Source organism: Balaenoptera acutorostrata, chromosome 15, assembly GCF_949987535.1.
Source record: "Balaenoptera acutorostrata chromosome 15, mBalAcu1.1, whole genome shotgun sequence".
In the NCBI taxonomy this organism is placed as follows: domain Eukaryota; kingdom Metazoa; phylum Chordata; class Mammalia; order Artiodactyla; family Balaenopteridae; genus Balaenoptera; species Balaenoptera acutorostrata.
The window spans coordinates 45241467-45259786 of NC_080078.1; positions in this window are offsets into that span (position 1 = coordinate 45241467).

An 18320-nucleotide genomic window follows, 5' to 3' on the forward strand; every position below is an offset into this window, starting at 1 on the left:
CATCCACGCACTGAAATATATATGAAGATGTTTTCAGATTCATTTTGTCCTTCTCATCTCTTTACATTTTTAAGCTAGGGTCTTCCTGTTTTGATTTGTTTGTCTTTCTTCTTTCAGGCAACTTCTTCCTCTTTATCCACTTTTCAGGCAACTTCTTCCTCTTTATCCACTTTTCTTTGGCTTTAATTTATTGGTTTTAAAATTGCTTGTTTCCAATTTTTTTTTTTTGTAGTTTAATGACACTCTACATGAGAAGTCACACTATAATCTTCCAGAAGTCCTTTTTCCTAGGTTTTGATGAATGAATGCACTTATTTTTGGTGTGTGGGTAGGGCCGTGTGTGTGTGTCTGTGTGTGTGTGCCCCTGTGAGCCCTACCATGTCTCCAAGTCTGAGAGTCACCAGTTGGATGAATCGGTGCCTCCCCTCGGCAGCCCCTCGGCTACCTTCTGTAGTCCCACTGCCTGTGCTTTCCTGGGAGGCAGCATCATTGTCCTCATGGAGCTTCCACATCACGACTCCAGGGGACACCGGCATTCTAGGCGGCATCAGCACCTCCCCTTGGGGCCCTGCAGGGAAGATGGGCGTGAGATGCAGGATGAGGCCCTTCTCTCCACACCGAGGGGCTGGGCCAGAATGCACATGACTTTGTGCCTAAGTCTGGAAATGGGAACTGAGTAGAAAAAACCCACGACAGCATGAATGAGATGCCCACGAAGGACACGGTCAAATCCTGCTCGACGCACTGTGGACACGTCATATCTGAAAAGGAGAAAGGAGGAAACTACAGTTTGTTGGGCTTTCATTCTAAGAGGCAGAGGCTCAGTTCTCAGACCTACATCTTCTGCAGGTCGCTCTCCTGGCAGAGCAACAACTGGGGCTGAGCAGACCTTTGGCCTCTGCCTGCTCCCCACTGGCTTCATTTAGCCCAGAAGGGAAAGCAGGGGAACCCTCTTAGAGATCACGGGAGGGGAGATGTCTTGTAAGTGCAGATGGACAACTCAGCAGGTTGGGTCTTTGGAGAAGCCAGTTTGCATGCTGGTTGGGTGGGGCCCACATCTCTGCTCATCTGCGCAGCACATGAGATCAAACATGTGTTGCACATGAAACAACAAACAAGAAAAACCACCGCCGCCACCACCACCACCAGAAGAGTTTGTGTGCCTTTGGATACAGGACAGGGTGCAGCACGGGGAGAGGAGGGAGGGAAGCAGACCATCTCTTGGAAACGATGTCGAAGCCCTCTCATTACCCTCCGCCTGCCCCAGCTCCCTCCTCTAAAGTTTCCCGCCACCATTTCATCCCTTCGGGGTTTTCACAAGAATCCCTCCTTGGAGGGACTACAATCCAGGGCGAGGGGATGGCTGCGAGACTGAAATATTGAGCCCCTGCCCAGGCTCGCTCATGACTTTTGAACCAGAAACAACAAACCACAAACACCTCCCTCCCTTCCCTCTGAGGCTGGTGGCAGCTGAGTCTTAGCGGGGACAGATGTCCCAGATCGCCCGGGTTGCCCCAGCCTTCTTAGTAATAGCGTCTCTTTCACTATGAAAGTGTCCTGACTTGAATGATAATTATAAAATAACCCTACAAACTGAGGACCCTTGCTCCTGACGCCTGTCTGAACTTCGGAAGCTGAGAGTCCTACCTACCTCCCTAAGCCCAGCAGGTTGGGAAAAAACACAAGCATAAAGAACTTGGATTTGGGGCTTCCCTGGTGGTGCAGTGGTTGAGAATCTGCCTGCCAATGCAGGGGACACGGGTTCGAGCCCTGGTCTGGGAAGATTCCACATGCCGCGGAGCAGCTAGGCCCGTGAGCCACAACTACTGAGCCTGCGCGTCTGGAGCCTGTGCTCCGCAACAAGAGAGGCCGCGATAGTGAGATGCCCGTGCACCGCGATGAAGAGTGGCCCCCACTTGCCGCAACTAGAGAAAGCCCTCGCACAGAAACGAAGACCCAACACAGCCAAAAATAAATTAATTAATTAATTATTTTTTTTAAAAAAAGAACTTGGATTTCTCCAGTGAGTCCTCCAACGCCAGTCCTGTCTCTGGAGATGCACCATCTGTCCCCAAGGTGAAGAGCATGAAGAGGTGGGGAAGGCTACCTGCTGTAACACGGAAACGCTCTCGCTCATGAAGAACTATGTCAAAAATAACAAATGAGAACACCTGGCTTGGAAAATCACAGCCCAATTCTCCAAAGTCATTTTGTCTAATCCTCACAATAACCCGGTGGGTGGAAACAAGGCCCCACGGGGCTCAAGGTCACCCAGCTGGAAGTGGCTGGATGCCAGCCTTAGTCAGAGGTCACTGGGTCCATGTCCTGGTCCTTCCTCTGCCCTCAGCTGCTGGGCTGGACTCGGAAGGTGAGGGAGCTGCAGTGAGATGCCCATCGGCCCCTCTCCTTTCTCCCCGCTGATGTCAGACATCCAATTAATCTTCTAAGTGTCTTGTCGGGGAGAGGAATGCATATACAGAAGCCAAGGATAACTGTACTGAAGCATTAATAAGAGCCTAATTCCTCAAACGCACAGCTCCCACCTTTGTTTCAGGTAGGGCCATCCATCCTTGTGGTGTTTCTAGGTGTGCACACAGGAGATTCTAGGAGGCAAAGTGGGCTCCGAATGCAAATAACCGGAGTGGGATTCTGTGGGCTTAATTAGTGGGCCTCACTGCAGGGAAACAGGACTTATCTGCCTTTCTCAGCTCTGCAGGATTTATTGGTTATGAAAAGACATCTGGAACAAATTAACTTCCTGTTATTGGAAAAATAGAGCATGGAGACAAATCTCTTTCACACACTTGAGAGTCGGCGTAATAGAGGCGCCAGTGGTTGCAGGGTGGCATTAATCTCTTTGGGCAGGTGTTATTGCAAGCAAATGGTTTTCAGGGGGAAAGGGGTCCCTGCAGGCTGGGGGGTAATTTGAAAGTAAAACGAATAATTCAAATAATCCCCAAAGCTGGCAGAGCCCAAAGTACCATTCTGGGAAGATGCCAACAAATGAAGTCAGCTGCTCCCGGGCTTTGTACGGGTTTTCCTCCAGGCTGGTGAAAATAGGCTAAAGTTACAGGTTACCCATCAGTCAGGCCATTAGGGTGCACACGTGACATGCCAGCTGGCTGTCCCGCACTGCACTGGGCACCATGCGAGAAAAACACGAAGGCTCCCAGGGCTTAAATCTGGTGGCAGGAAAGTCAGGTGCAACCGTCTGAGGTCCCCAAGAAATCCCTGCTAATGGATGGTGTGGTTGAGCCTCCGAGGGCTACGGGAGGGCCAGGGTCTGGGAGGAAGTCATAGAAGAGGAAAAAGCCTCAGTGGGAGCTCAAGACCTGGGGATACCGAACAATGTCAGATAAAGACATTCAGCTGCCCCTTAAGTCTGATAACTTGAGAAATAAAATCAACACCCTGACCTAAGGTGTGGCCTGTCTTCCACACTGCGTTCAGGATAAACCTCCCCTGAGAGTGGGATAGGGTTCAGATTCAGACTGAAGGGGCTGGACCAGGCTGTGAGGGTCCTTCCTCAGGTCTGGCCCTTCCTTGGGCAGGCTGCTTATCTGCTCTGTGCCCTGGTTTCCTCATCTGTAAATGGAGAGTATTAGTATCTACCGCACCGGGTTGTCACCTGGTTAAGCGAGAAAATACATACAAAATTCTTAAAGCAAGTCTGTACGGGAAGATCACAGAGACAAAGAGATGCTTGAGAGACCTAACACATCAGCAAGTCTACAAGGCAGGGGCAGGAGATGCATGCTGGGTTTACAGTAGTGAGCTCCCTTGGGACCAATGTCTCAGTGAAATGGAAGGGAAAACCAGATTTTCCTGGTCTGAGAAATAAAGGGGTCAGTGAGGGTGGTCCTAATTGTCCACCACATGAAATATCCAAGGATAGTGTTCATGTAAAGAAATGACTGAATAAATCCAGCAGCAGGCTAAACCAACACGAGAAATACAGTGAGAGCTTTGTGTATGAATAGTGGAAATAAAGGTCTGTGTTTTTTTTAATGTGAGAGACTTTGCTAAGTGTCTAAATTGATGAGAAAGTCCTAGTAGAGAAGAGATGGTTAAAGATTCAGGATACAGGACATGAGGGCACAGACTCACAAATTTGAAGTGCTTTGTTCACAAAACCCCTAGCTGCTACGTGTCTCTCCCTCCCAAATTCCCATCATTCTTTTACTATCAGATGAGGGGCAATTGGCTTCCAAATAATCATTTGCAGAGTTTTGGCAATTATTTGCTCCCTGCCAGGATCTCTCCAAATTAGAGGGTTGTCACAGGAAGGCAGAGATCTCTGAATGGAGGCCAGAAGCTGGAGGGTCCACACCCAGCATCTTCCAAAGAGAGCCCTGTGTGGGGCACAAGTAGGGAGGCCTGGAAACTGACCAGAGGAAGAGGCCATCGTGACCTATTTCTGGGGCTGCGTGGGTTCTTGGAGGTGTGGCGGGTGATCCCCATGGTGGGTGGGCACAGGCTTTGTGAGAGTGATCTCTCTAGCAGCTGAGACCCAGGGTCTCGTGGTTCGTGAGCATCCAGAGGAGAGGAAGGAGTCACTCCTGGAGCAGGTGGGGATGGGAGAGTTTTCCAGAGTTCAGGCAGCAGGGAAAGCAAAAAGCATGGGGAGCAGGAAGAAAAGGGTGAGTGCAGCGCAGGTGTGGCTGCAGGTGGGAGGGAGGTTATGAGATGATGGTCAGAGGGCAGCAGCAGAGGAGGGTGGAGAAATGGTTAGATTCTGGATGTACCTTGAAGGTAGAGCCAACATCACTTGCTGATGGATTGAAGGTGGGCTACAATTTTTATTTTTTTTTTGTTCTGTTTTTTTAACTTTTATTGATCATTTTATTTATTTATTTATTTATTTTAATTGGGATATGGTTGTTTTACAACGTTGTGTTAGTTTCTTCTGTACAGCAAAGTGGAGTTCCCTGTGCTATATAGCAGGTTCTCATACACTAATATGTATAAAATAGATAACGAATGGGCTACGCATTTTATAAAGAATCAAGGATGACTCCATAGTTTTCTACCTGACCAACTGGAAGAAAAGAGACCCTGTTAATAGATACAAGAAGAAATGCATGGGCAGCCGGCGTGCAGGGAGTTTGGGGCATAGTCAGTGTTATAATGATGTGATTTATCCCCGCAGAGGAATGGGAAGCTTTGCATAATGCTGAAATCTTTCACATCGTTCCCAAAACAGTCCCAGCGTCTTGTCTTAGTTTCTTTACATAGCTCACATTATTCAGCTTTCTAACAATAACTCCAGGAGGTGCATTCATTTCCTGATGCGATTCAGAGTTCTATTTTTCTCCTCTAAATTGATGGCCATGAGATTCGGAAGCCTTTGTGCTCCTTGCAGTGAGGAGTAGAAGGAGGCATCTGAGATCAAACACGTGCCGGTGGGGAGGGAGCTTTGTCACAGGAATATGTGTCCTGGGTGGAGGGGTGTGGCCCTTCGGCTCCTGGCTTCTAACTTGACTCTGTGAGGAAACTGTCATTGTCTGGGTAAAAGTTTAGCTGGGAAGCTCTGTGGGAAGGCTCAGCACGTGAGGGAGGGGTGGCGGATGTGGGTTATGCACACCTACCTACTGCCCTCACCCCCACCCCTCCCCCAGGAGCCCTCTCCAAGATGGGAGCCTCACCCATCCTTCCTTCGTCTGGTTTTCCACGTGGGGGTCAGGCGGGGTCTCCTGGATGGACCCTTCAGAAACACATCGGCCAGCTTCCCCTTGAGAGCCCCATGGTGTTCTCCACCTCCTGCCACTGTTTCCATGCAAGGCGCTGGGAATCAGACCCCTCAGAGGCCCTAAAAGGAGCCCAGGAGAAGAACTCAGAGATGCCCTGAGTTCACATGAGAAAACATGTAACTTTATTTTCACTTACATCTGACTGAAAATTAGAATTTCCTTCTAAATGTTGGCCCAAAGGAAAAAGCAACCCTGAAATATTAGCCGTACCCATGTCTTTGTCACCAATAAAAACCACAGATATTTTCATATCTCATCACAATTGTCATTTCATACACTGATTTTAAATTACATCTATTACTACATTGCAGCTTTTAAAATAGTTTAGTAACAGTATCTCTACTATCATAATTCATTTTACTTTTTAATCTTATATATTTTATATTATGTATCTAAAAATACTCGTCTGAGAAAGACTGCATGGGCTTCGAAGCTCCTAGAAAACAGGGATGGTGTTTTGTTACTCTCATCACTCAGCCCCAAGGATGGGGACCAACACAATAGGTGCTAAGCTAATATTTGTCAAATGAATAAATGGCTGAATGGGTCTGTTATCTTAATTTTTCAAGGCTGAAAATTAATCTAAAAGTTGAAAATTGTTGGTAACATGGAATAACTAAAGTAGGTTTTAAAAAGACAGATATGAGCATATTTTACCATTTTATTCATTATGACTTGTCAGCTACTTTCTGGCTTTAGCTATAATTTCTATTTCAAGGGATATTCCTTCCCTGCCCACCCCTCAGCTGGGAATTGTCCTCTACACAGAACTACATGGATTTGTTTCCTCACCATTCTCTGGCTGGGAGTAGGGGGTGGAAGAAAGAGAGGATTAATTCTCTCATTTTTTCTCAGCCATATGGGTCCCAGTGGTGAATATCAGGTCAACTCTCCTGCACCCCTGACTATATCTGCTTCCTTAAATGCCCTCAGTAAAGATGAAATTTTCCATTAATTGGTTGATGTTCGAAAAGATTATGCATTTATGAAAGTAATCTTAAATATCAATTCTCCTAGAAGAATATTTATGAAAAAGGCTATTGTTTTTCTTCCATCTTGGGGGGAAAACAAAGGTAAAAACAAGCCAGCCAGGGTTGATTCTGTTTGCAGTGTTAGTACCCAAGCTTTCTTCATTAGGTAGCACACTTTCCCTGCAGGTGACTTTCAAGGCATGAAATCACTCTGGGAGCTGCTCACACCGGGAGATGCAGTGACATGTGGATAATTAATGCTCTTCAGTTTACGGGATGTAATTGAGGGCGGCTGCTCAAATGGTACCCAGAGCAGCAACAACACAAAGAGACGATGGCAAGTTCTGGGGGCAACGGCACTGAAAGATGAGGGCAAGGCCACCGCTCCAGCTGTATCTCAGATGCCCAAGTGCCCGTGAGTGTGCATGGATCCACACCTTACACGCCAGGAGGTAGCCCCAGCCTGGTCAGAGGCACGGGCAGCAGAACCGGGGAGCTTGCCAACGATTCCCATTGGACTGTGGTGGACTGTGGCTTTTGTGAAGCGGTCGTCATCTTTGGATAAAGGGAGTCACAGGTTTGTAGTGAAGATTAACGCTGATTGGGGCCCCACCTTCCTCTAACTGGATCACCCCAGTATTCTCCCAGCTGGTTTCCCAGCCCTCAGTTCCACTCCTGATCCCATTCTTCACCTTCATCCAGAGCTATTTTCCCAAAAGAAAGCCTACTCATTTTTCTTCCCCGACTACATGCAGTCAGCACTACCCCAAAGTCATCACAGGGAAAGGCAAATACTTAGTGGTTCACAGAGACTTTCTCCTCATGGCCTCGTGTCCCAGGCTCTTCTCTTGCTAAGCTCTGGCCTCACTGAGTGTTTTCCATCCCTCACATTCCCCAGACTTTTACTGGCCTCATGGTCTCTGCACGTGCTGTTCCCTTCACCTGAAACACTTCCCCTCCATCTTGCATTTTCTTTGCAGCCCAAATTCAGCATCTCTCCTTGGGGGCTGGAGTAGAGAGGTCCCCACCTTCAACAGAAGAGTGGGTTCTGTTCTTCGGTCTCATAACTCCTGGTAACACATCTCCATGACAGCTTCATACTTCAGGGTCCTCACCTGCTTAACGTCTGTCCTGTTCGCTGGAGCACAAGACCCCTGAAGGTAGGGACCGAACCCATTTCATTTATTATTGTAGCCCAGCTCCTTGGACAGTTCTGGTACTTAGTACGAGTTCAACTGAGATTTGGTGAATGCAGAGATCGACAAATAGCACACTCAGGAGACCTCCACCGTCCCTGACAAGGCATCTCACAAGCAAACCCATTTTTGCAATATTTCCCCCGTTCTCTCTCTGACTTCATTCCTACCAAAAAAGAAGAGAGTGAACTGATTTTTTTGTGGATCCTTGGATGAGACCCTATTCAGCTAACACCAGTGCCTCTCATAATCCAGCTTCAGCCAGTTTAGAGCAGCAGCTCTGGGCTCAAGAGACTGTGCCCTGGAGGGTGTGAGGACACACAGGTGGCAGGGCCCCACCCCTACTGAACCCTCTGACTCCACCGTGGAGCCTGAGCTTTTTCATTCCTAACAGGTTCCCTGGTGATGCTGCTGCCGCTAGTCTTGGGACCACACGCTGGGAACCACTGATTCCGGCACCAGATTGAGAAGTCATTTCATCCCTACAGCCTCACTGCCCCATCTCATCTTATGATGAGGACCGCCCCCCAGTCTGATTAATCTATGAGATTTTTTTTTCAGTCAAATCCCCTGTGAGGGGAAAACACCCTCAGTGCAATCTGCTCATGTTCGACTTTCCTTGTTGCTTAAGCAGGACACTTGTATGCTCAGTAAGGCCCACCAACAAGCCAAGAACATGTTCCACGTGACTACAAAAGAAAAGCTGCAAGGTCACTGCTCCGTCATGACTGTTTCACAGAACTGGGGAGAGCTGTCGCTAGTTCAGATGGGAATTGAATCCTTTCTGGATTAGTGAGAGTAGGTGAGAGTCTCGTCCTGTTGTTCCATAGTTATGTTTTGCTCTTTTTCCAAAATACCTGAGAAACAAATAGCATGTGTATTTTTGAGTATTTTCCGTATCTCTTACGGTATGTGCTTTTTAAATTTTCCTCATAGGGACAATTCAATACACTCAGCATACAAAGTCAGTCATCATATTTGCTTTGGGTTTTCACTGTCATTTTGGCCGGTATCTGTCTTTTAAATCTTGCATGTCGTTTATGGAATAACTACAGAGCAAGCAACATTTACCCCAAAGAAAAAATGTTGGGTCCAGAAAAATTCTAGGAGATTTTGGTCACTTCCTCCCTCTCTCATGCCCAATCCACAAGATTCCAAGGGATTTCAGTGTTGCTCTTAACAGGTGTTGAGAGGCTGCAAAAGACTAAGACCCCACGTGTTGACTTATCCATTTGGTATTGATCAGAATTGGTTCACCAGGGACTTCCCTGGTGGTCCAGTGGTTAAGACTCTGTGCTCCCAAGGCAGGAGGCCCGGGTTCAATCCCTGGTCAGGGAACTAGATCCCGCATGCAGCAACTAGGATCCTGTGTGCCTCAACTAAGACGCAGAACAGCCAAATAAATAAACAACAAAGAATAGATTCACCACCCACCCATCCACCTATACATCCATCCATCCACCCACCCACCCATCCATCCATCCATCCATCATCTACCCATTCATCCTTCCATCCATCCATCCATCATCTCTACCCATTACCTATCCAGTCACTCAATGAGGCACAACAACATAAAGCTCAGTGTACCATGTGTGGTATGGACCAAAGCTTATGAACCAGGGTTGTCTTAACCTCAGGGATCTTACAATTTGATAGGAAAAATATGACACAAACAATTAGTGTCATGAAGAGATACAGTTAGAAAGTTAAAAATGTCCAGGAGAGGAAACGTGGTGGAAGAGCTTAGCCTTCGAAAGCGGGAGAATTCTGCATCTGCAGTGCAGCCGTTGTCAGACAGGCGGGAGCTCACCCCGAACTTCTGCTTCCTCATCTGCGAAAAGGAAGTGACAATATTCAGGCTTGTGTGTTTAAGGGTTTAGGATGCTGCACGATGCTGCTTAGTGAGGGCTATACTCTCAACACAGCGAGGTGCTGTCATCACCGTCAGGCGTGGCGTCTGAACTAAAACACGTGGGTTTCTCTGGCGATTTTTCTTTGTCTCCCAGGATCAGCCACCTCTCTCTGCAAAGCTCCCTCACACCCTCTACCTGTGCTCATGTCTCCACCTGCACAACCTCCGCTGCTGGCGAACCTCAGGAGGCCCATTTCTTCCCAGATGAAGAGGAACAAGATTACAAGGCCAAGTGTCACTGGGGTTCACCTTGGACTCCCAATGCTTCCTCTTTTCTGAATGCAGAGACCAGGATCAAAGCGTGTACAGGTGGACCAAGCCAGCACATGCACTGCACACACACACTTGTCCTTTGAAGGACTGAGTCGAGTGGGCCTTGGCAGCTCTCTCTGCTGGGAGCCTCTCTGGGTTTGATGGATGCTGAGCGGAGCGCTGTCTGTTTCGGGCTGACATAGAGACGGGGAAGCCCTGCCAGGCTCAACCCGTAGAGCCGATGGATCACCTAATGACACGCCCAAGCTGCATCTTCTAACTCCATCTAAGAGGGACACAGCACGTCTGGAAATACATGCAGCACGGGGGGAGGAACTAGCAGGGCAGGGAGCGCTCTGACACCATCGCCATCCTAAAAGATGTGAGCGCTCAGGAAACAGCAGTCAGCTAGTAAGGGAAAAGCATGTTTTCGTGGATTTGGGATAGAGGAGAAGATATGAAAATGAATAACAACACACATGCAGGTTGTATTTCTGTAACTGTGTGAATCCACAGAGAAGCCATATTCCTATCTGATTACGAGGTGACAGGTGTGTTTCACTTATAGGGTAGAAGGAGTCTATCCCACTTGTGTCAGCCACAACGGGTGAAGTGGTTGCTGCACTCTGGGGTGGCGCTAGCCTGTTAGGCATCGGAAAAGGTAATCAATTAACCCACCAAGAAGTACAAGCGTGTATGGTCATGTGTACCTTCTACAGGCAGTGCCTTCTGTCGCATGTTAGGGAGGGGCATGCACTGGGGTGACCTCGCTGTTCTCAGCCAACAGACAGAGCAAGCCCGTGCACAGCGGTGCTCAGGGGATGGAGGAATCACCAGGCCTGTTTTTGAGACAGTCGTGCACAGGGAACGGCATCCCTGAATGCAGCCTTTTCACCTGCCACATCAGCAAGGGCCATACCCACACGGCCGTGCTTGTCTCTCTTCTCTGTAGCTACCACGTGGACCTTGTTTTGACCAGCACTTATTTTAAAGGTATATTCATTTCACTGATTCATTTGAAAAACTTAAATGCATTAATTTCAAATTTAAAGATTTACGAGAAGATCCTGGAAAACCCATACCCATGCCACGTTATAAAGACATTCTCAGGTCAAGAGTTTCCCGTTCCTCTTTCATCATTACCAAGAAGTCGGGCATCCTGACTGGCCCTCTATTCTTAGAGTAAATTCCCTGGAGCAGATCACTCTATAGGTGAGATTCACCACTTGGGTTTACAGGGTGTGGGATTTACAGTCCTGTTGTCCAACCATCCTGCTCCTTAAGTTGGAACGTCTCTGGTTGGAGAATCATAGATGAAGTAAATGCTCCCAGGGGCTTTGAAAACAGTGGTGCTCGTAATCGGCGATGAGCGCTTTTTCTTCCCCTGCCCTGGAAATCAGGTTCAGCGTGGGGCTCCCCTTTAGGAAAATAACTGCCTTCAGTGTGCCCACTGGGAGCAGGTACAAAAGGGTGATTCTTGGGACGCGAACTCTGTGTTCCTGAGACACAACTCCTGATCGGCCTGCAGGGAAAGAAATGCTCATCCTCCACTACACTCAGAGTGCACGGGAGAAGTTGACATTAATGGAGGAGAAAACCACTCCCGGGTGGCTTCTGGGGACCAAGTTGTGGGTAGATTTGCAGGTGTGGAAGAGATTGCTCTAGCTTCCCCAAGAAGAGCTCGACCACTCACAGCAACGTGACTGCCTTTCAGAGAAGTGCCTCCTCAGAGAAACCTGGGTCTTGAGTGAGTTCACTGCATCATGTCAGCATGTTTCTGAATCATTTGTACGTCAACAGATGGAGTAACAGAACACAAAAGCTAATACAAGCTAAGAAATTTAAAAACTGCCCAAGCCTGCCTGTGAAAGCACAGGGTCCTCTGGTTGATGACTTCCTTTGTCCCCAGAGGAAAACCATGGCTATTTATTAGGGGAGGGTCACCGTGCACATCAGGATGGATTGGGAGGGGTGTGGAAGGATGAGCACTAGTGGGAAGGGAGCTAGTCTGGGTTCATATCTGTTAGCTGCGGGTAGAGGGGCTTTGGGGGAGTCATTTAACAATCTAAGATAGCCAAGACATTTGCTATAGAATTGCTGAATGTACATCTTTGTTGATATGGATTCATTAATGAAGTGGACGTCCATGGAGCAACCGAGTGTCACATTCTCCCATATACAGTATTTCATCTAATCGTCACTACATCTTGGGACTCAAATATTAGTAGCCCCGTGTTTGTAGTCCTTGCAAGATATTAAATCTATTCAATGATTTCACCCCAAAATAACTTAATAGAATTACTATGTTCATGTATTTTATATTCTACAGACTTATTATACTGAAGATACATGTGTGTATTTTTCAAAATAGGCAATGCCACCTGCCAAATGGCTAATGCTAGGAAAGAAAGAGTGGATGGGGACTTGAGGGGCCTCTAATTTAAGAAAAAAATCAGGATCTTGGAAAATATTATAATTCTAAGACCAGCACTATAGTTACCTTAGAAAATGGGATTCATAACTTTGGCAATAGAGGGTTTACTAATTAAAAGCATTAAAGTATAAACACATCAATTAATAGTTTATTCTTTTCTAAAAAGAGTTGGAGAACATGGTACTTGACAAGTGCATGTTTCTGGTGTAATCGCGTGAAAGACGAGTCATAAACCTGAGCTTAGGGCATAAAACAGAGGCTGACACCTTCCTGGGATCTCACTTGAGGCACGAATCTTCACCATAAATCTTGAAAATAGTTCCTATGACTGTTCTTTTTGGAAAATGACTGTTCTTTTTCTTCAAGGCAATGAAAATACAAACTGCACTGAATAGTCAAGGATCAACATCATTTTCTATTTCAAGTCAGACATATATCTGTGCTCATAGATGGATCCATGACATATAGTCACACTTGTCAATTTCCAAAGGAATGTCATATATATGCAAAGAAGATTTTATTATAAATGGGAAACGTTCCAGGAATTATACAGTCTTCCTGCTTTCTCCACCCTGCTGCAACTTCTTGGTTCTACTCTTTAGCAAATCTACACCCCCATCAGAAGGTACACAGCATGAGTAAAAGAAATGTAAACTCAAAACCACCAGTGTCTGGGACTTCCCTGGTGGTGCAGAGCTTAAGAATCCGCCTGCCAATGCAGGGGACACGGGTTTGAGCACTGGTCCAAGAAGATCGCACATGCCGCGGAGCAACTAAGCCCGTGCGCCACAACTACTGAGCCCGCGCACCACGACTACTGAAACCCGAGTGCCTAGAACGTGTGCTCTGCAACAAGAGAAGCCACCGTAATGAGAAGCGCCTGTGCACCACAATGAAGAGTAGCCCCCTCTCACAGCAACTAGAGAAAGCCCGCGCTCAGCAACGAAGACCCAATGCAGCCTAAATAAATAAATACATACATACATACATTTATTAAAAAACAAAACAAAACAAAACCATCAGTGTCTTGCTGGGAACTTAGAAAATGGACCTGAGAAGGGGACCCACATCCCAGGACCTGAAATGCAGGTTCTGAGTACACATGGGGTTCAGTTGTCTTTGCTTTCCTGGTCCCGCCTGTAACTATGGATAATCGTGACATGACTTGACTGTGTATGTGACTACAGGTATTCACTGAATAAACACATATCATGTTTACAAATCCAGAAAAAGCTGGTGTAACTGAGAAAGTAACTGGGGATACCGTTTGAGTAGACAGGTCACACCTTCATTTGGAGTTGATGGTCCCTTGGAAAAGGGTCTGGAGTCAGTGGGGCCATGACCAGCCCCAAGCACCGAGCATCGGCAAGCAGCTGTGCTGGACCAGTCATGAGGGGTCAGAGACATGAGTGGGCTCAGGCGTCACCAGAGCACAGAGATTCTCCTCCTCAACACCTTGAACCTGCTGATTCGCTCTAGCAAACTCTCAGGCCTGTTGCCCAGCTGCTCTTTGATTTGCTGCTCACCATCTTCCATGGCAGCCCCCGTTCTCACACAGTCCAGGCCTGCGAGACTGTCAGTGTTTTTCTGTTACTCCATCCATTCACCTAAATTCCCTCTGGATTAACCTCTATGGCTAGGGTTGCAAACTGTTAAAGAAAAATACATTTGACAGTTTTTGATGACACGGCACCTTCAGTAGACGCTCTTCTCCAGATCTTTATTGAGGCTGAACACTTTCCTTCTCCATATTGTCATTTTGAAAATTGCCTTTTTATTGGATCTCCTGCACTCACATAAACTATCACTCATTTCGGCAATCCCAAACAACCTTTATCATCAAAAATTGACAAAAATCCAAATCAACCTCAGGAAAAATGTCAGGCAGCTGAGCAATGAATAGAATATGGTAATTATGCACTTCCTTGGTCTTATTTTAAGATCATTTTATTGAGTCTTTTTAAAATAGATTACAAAATCTATCAGCACCTGTAAGACAGGGTCCTGATTCTGTGCACAAACTGAAACATCCATGCCTCCAGGAGGAGGGGCCAGGTGGGCCCCACCCCTGGTGATGGTGATGCAGGTCCAGTATGTGTAGGAGGCACAAACCATGACCCTCTTCACAGCCAACCAGTGAATGTGTTCATAGGGCCAAGAGCAGCCCCACCCTAACTCCTTTCATGTTAAATATGCAAAAGAAAACCCATAAACGTATCAATTCCAAGACTTTGATATGAATCCATCTCATCTCATCCTGGGAATACTCATCTAAACACTTCCAAGCCTACATTTCCCAAATGTAGTGAGTGTGACACTATACTGCTTTATAAAAGATCAATGATCAAGAAGGTTATAGGCAAAGGTTGCCATGAGTGCAAATTTGTCAATAATCTCTGTAGGGAAGCAAAATTTGCCACCCCAAAATGTCTCCTTGGCACATGGGTTATCTTGAGCTGAAAACTATCAAGGCCCAGAAGATTCAGGAAGAACCTTTGACCTTTCCCTAACTGCCTAAAGAATGTGGATAAAGAACCTGTTGCAGGAAGGGAGCATCACCACGGACCACTATAGTATGAACCAGGCGTGTGGACAGGAAGGAGCCCTGCACAGTCTGTTAAAAGTCCTCTCTGTGTCCCATTGTCTCTGCTGGCCCAGCGAACACTTGTTTACCAACCCTTTGCTTTTCCATCTCTATGTAAGTCGCCTTCTTCCCCTTTGAAGTCCCAAACCACTACCCCAACTTCTTCCTTTCTCTTTAGCTGAAGATGGTATTTAAAGTGAAGGCTTCAGCCATTTTGGCTAACGACTCAGTGTCCCTGGGTCTCTCCCACGTGCACACGTTATTAAACTTTTGTCTGATTTTCTCCTGTGAATCCATCTCACGTCAACCTAATTATTAGACCATGTAGAAGAACCTAGAAGGGTCAAGGAAAATTTCTTCCTCCCCAACATCTTCCTCCCTGACATCTCCATGGGGAGACTTTCCTGAAACAGCAATTGCCTCATTGTTCTATAAGGATCTAAACCCATATGTCCAGGCTGAGATGCCCCCCTTGGTCTCCAGCACGATGCTATCTACCTGGCACGGTGCCAGGTCTCTGGAACTGGAAGGGTCAGTGCAGCTACGGCACGCAACAAACTTAGTAAATCACACCTGAGGACCAGCAATAATACTGGCCAAGAAAAACTCGACACACTGAGAGGAACGCATGCATCCCCTCCACCCAGAAAGACGGAGGAGCGGCAGCTCTAGATCCCGTTAAGATTTTGTCATCCTGCCAGCGGGCTCCTCTCCTTGACTGATTCCTGCAGGAGGCTTCAAGAGCTCCCAGGAAGACGTGGTGTGAAAATCACGCTGCTGTAGATCTAGTCACAAGGATGAGGCTGAGCTCCTGACACTCAGGAGTATCACTGTCCTCAGAGGGTCAGTTCAGTACTTGAAACATCAGCACAGAGCAGGCCAAGCTGCCATTTCATAGACAGGTTGACAGTGTTACAATCACCAAGACTTCGAGTTTCCCGTGAGTACTATTAGCCGAAAAGAACATGTTCACTTTCACAAACTCATCATAACCTCAGACCTCTCGTTACTACCCTGGGGCCAGCACCTGAAGGCCCCTTTGCGTGAGCTGTGTGCATGGCATGGGGTCTCACGGAGGAGAGCATGGTGGACAGACGAAGAAGCATCACGACAGGCAGGCGACCCCCGACCCCAGGCCTGGACTGAGAGCTCAGCCTGGATGCATGGGGGGGACGGGGGCTCGTTTGTTGACTATCCACACTGCCCCTGTTCCTGCCTGCTGGGCCGCCAGTGGGCCCGCGTGAAAGGTCTTGAGAGAGTCCTTTGCACACGCTCCGATGGAGTAGAAGTCTCATTGCTCCCGGATGTTCGCCTGAGACCAGCAAGAGAGGCTGCTGTGGCTTCTGCCACGAAGACAAGGCAGCCACAGCACCAAAAGGCAGCCAGCCCTTATATCCGAGGAAACAAACTCCCCTCCCAGCCACAGGGTTCCCTTTCCTTAAATGGGACGTAGGTTTACTTGATCGCGTGAACTCGGCTTCAGCGCTTCCACCCCGCCTCCCACTGCCCAGTGTTTCTAGAAGACCTGGTCCACGACATGATTATCCCGGCTCTTTGCTCCTTCCCAACAGATGCTGGTTGCCATGGAAACATGGATGGCGCCACCTTGGATGAGACTCACTGGCGCTCTTTGCAAAATGGAATTAAGGTTTCTCTTGGCTTTGGGCAGCAGCGCTGACACAGGTCCCGCTGCTGAGCGACTGAGCTGACAATTAGCCTAAGAGCCTCTGCGCTAACGCGGTAGAAACACGAGGGGCTGCCCCTCGGCTCTTGGACGGCCTCCCCTGCCTCTTCCTGTCTGCCCCGTGGGGAAGCCACCCTGGGCAGAGCACGTTGGGGGCTTATTGAGACTCAGCTCCTTTGGGAGACCGGCGAGTTCAGGGGAGTCTTGCATTCAGGGTCCCAGAGGCCTGGGTCAGCCCCGAAAGGGCAGGCCCAGAGGCTTCCTGTGGCCCACGATCGTCCAAGACCGGAGCAGCATTGTGAGGTTGGGATGGGTGCTTGAAGGCCAAGGTGGGGGCTTCCGGCCTGAGCTCTGCTCCCGGCCAGCTTCCTAGCATTAGTTATGAAGTCTCCTTGTGTCCGTCAGCTTTAGTTCTGCACCCACAAAATGAAAGATTTGTATTAAATGAGTGCCAAGCCCGTTTTCAGACCTGAAATGCCAATTTGGGGCCTACACTGAGACTCTTAATTGGGCAGGTTGGTTCAAATCATGTTCTGTGGGTGTGCTAATTGCACCAGGGCTGATGTGGTTAACAGGGAGGGTGTCTGGGGACTCTAATTGAGTTCAGTAACCTGCCAAGTGCTGCTCTGTCGGCACCCATCCATCAGCCTCGTTTGGGGGAATAAACGGCAGCGCATGCAACAACCAAGTGATACATAATTGCTAAGCTCCATGGCGCTGACTGCAAAGACTGCTGCCGCGGCTGGACTGGATAAATTATCATGACAAATGGAAGTGGCCACGTTTTCTCTTTCTTTCAAATTTAGATGCTCTCACTGAGAAATGGAAGCAGATGCCCCAGGACAGCTCAGAAGCTTATCTTAGGACCCCTCTGTGTCTGATAAGTAGCTGTGATGGTGACTGATACTCCCTACAGCCATGAAAGGCTGTTATAATTGGGCTTCTTGATAAAGCAAGTATGTATTGAACCTAAGACAGTAAAGCTATGGTTTTTCTGTTATTATCTCATCTCTTCTTTCAACAACTCTATTGAAATATAATCCATATCCCATATATTTCACCTGTTTAAAGTATATGATTCAATGTTTTTTTAAACTTATATTCACAGGGTTGTGCAACCATCACCTGAATTAAGGTTTGAACATTTTTATCACCCCAGCAAGAAACCCCATACTCTAGAGCATCATTCCCAACCAAGGTCAAGCCCCCAAAGCCCTGGGCAACACTGCTCTTCCTCCTGTTTCTATAGATTAGCTTATTCTGCACATTTCATATACATGGAATCATACAATGTGTTGTCTTTTGTGACCGGCTTGTTTCATCTTGCATAATGTTTTTAAAGTTCATGTATCAGTACTTCTTTTTATTGTTGAATAATATTCCATTGTATGGATGTACCACATTTTATTTATCCATTCATCAGTTGACAAACATTTGGAAATTTTTCACTTTTTGATTATGAATAAAGTTGGTATGAACTTTCATGTACAAGATTTTGTGTGGATACACATTTTCATTTCTCTTGGGCGTATACCTA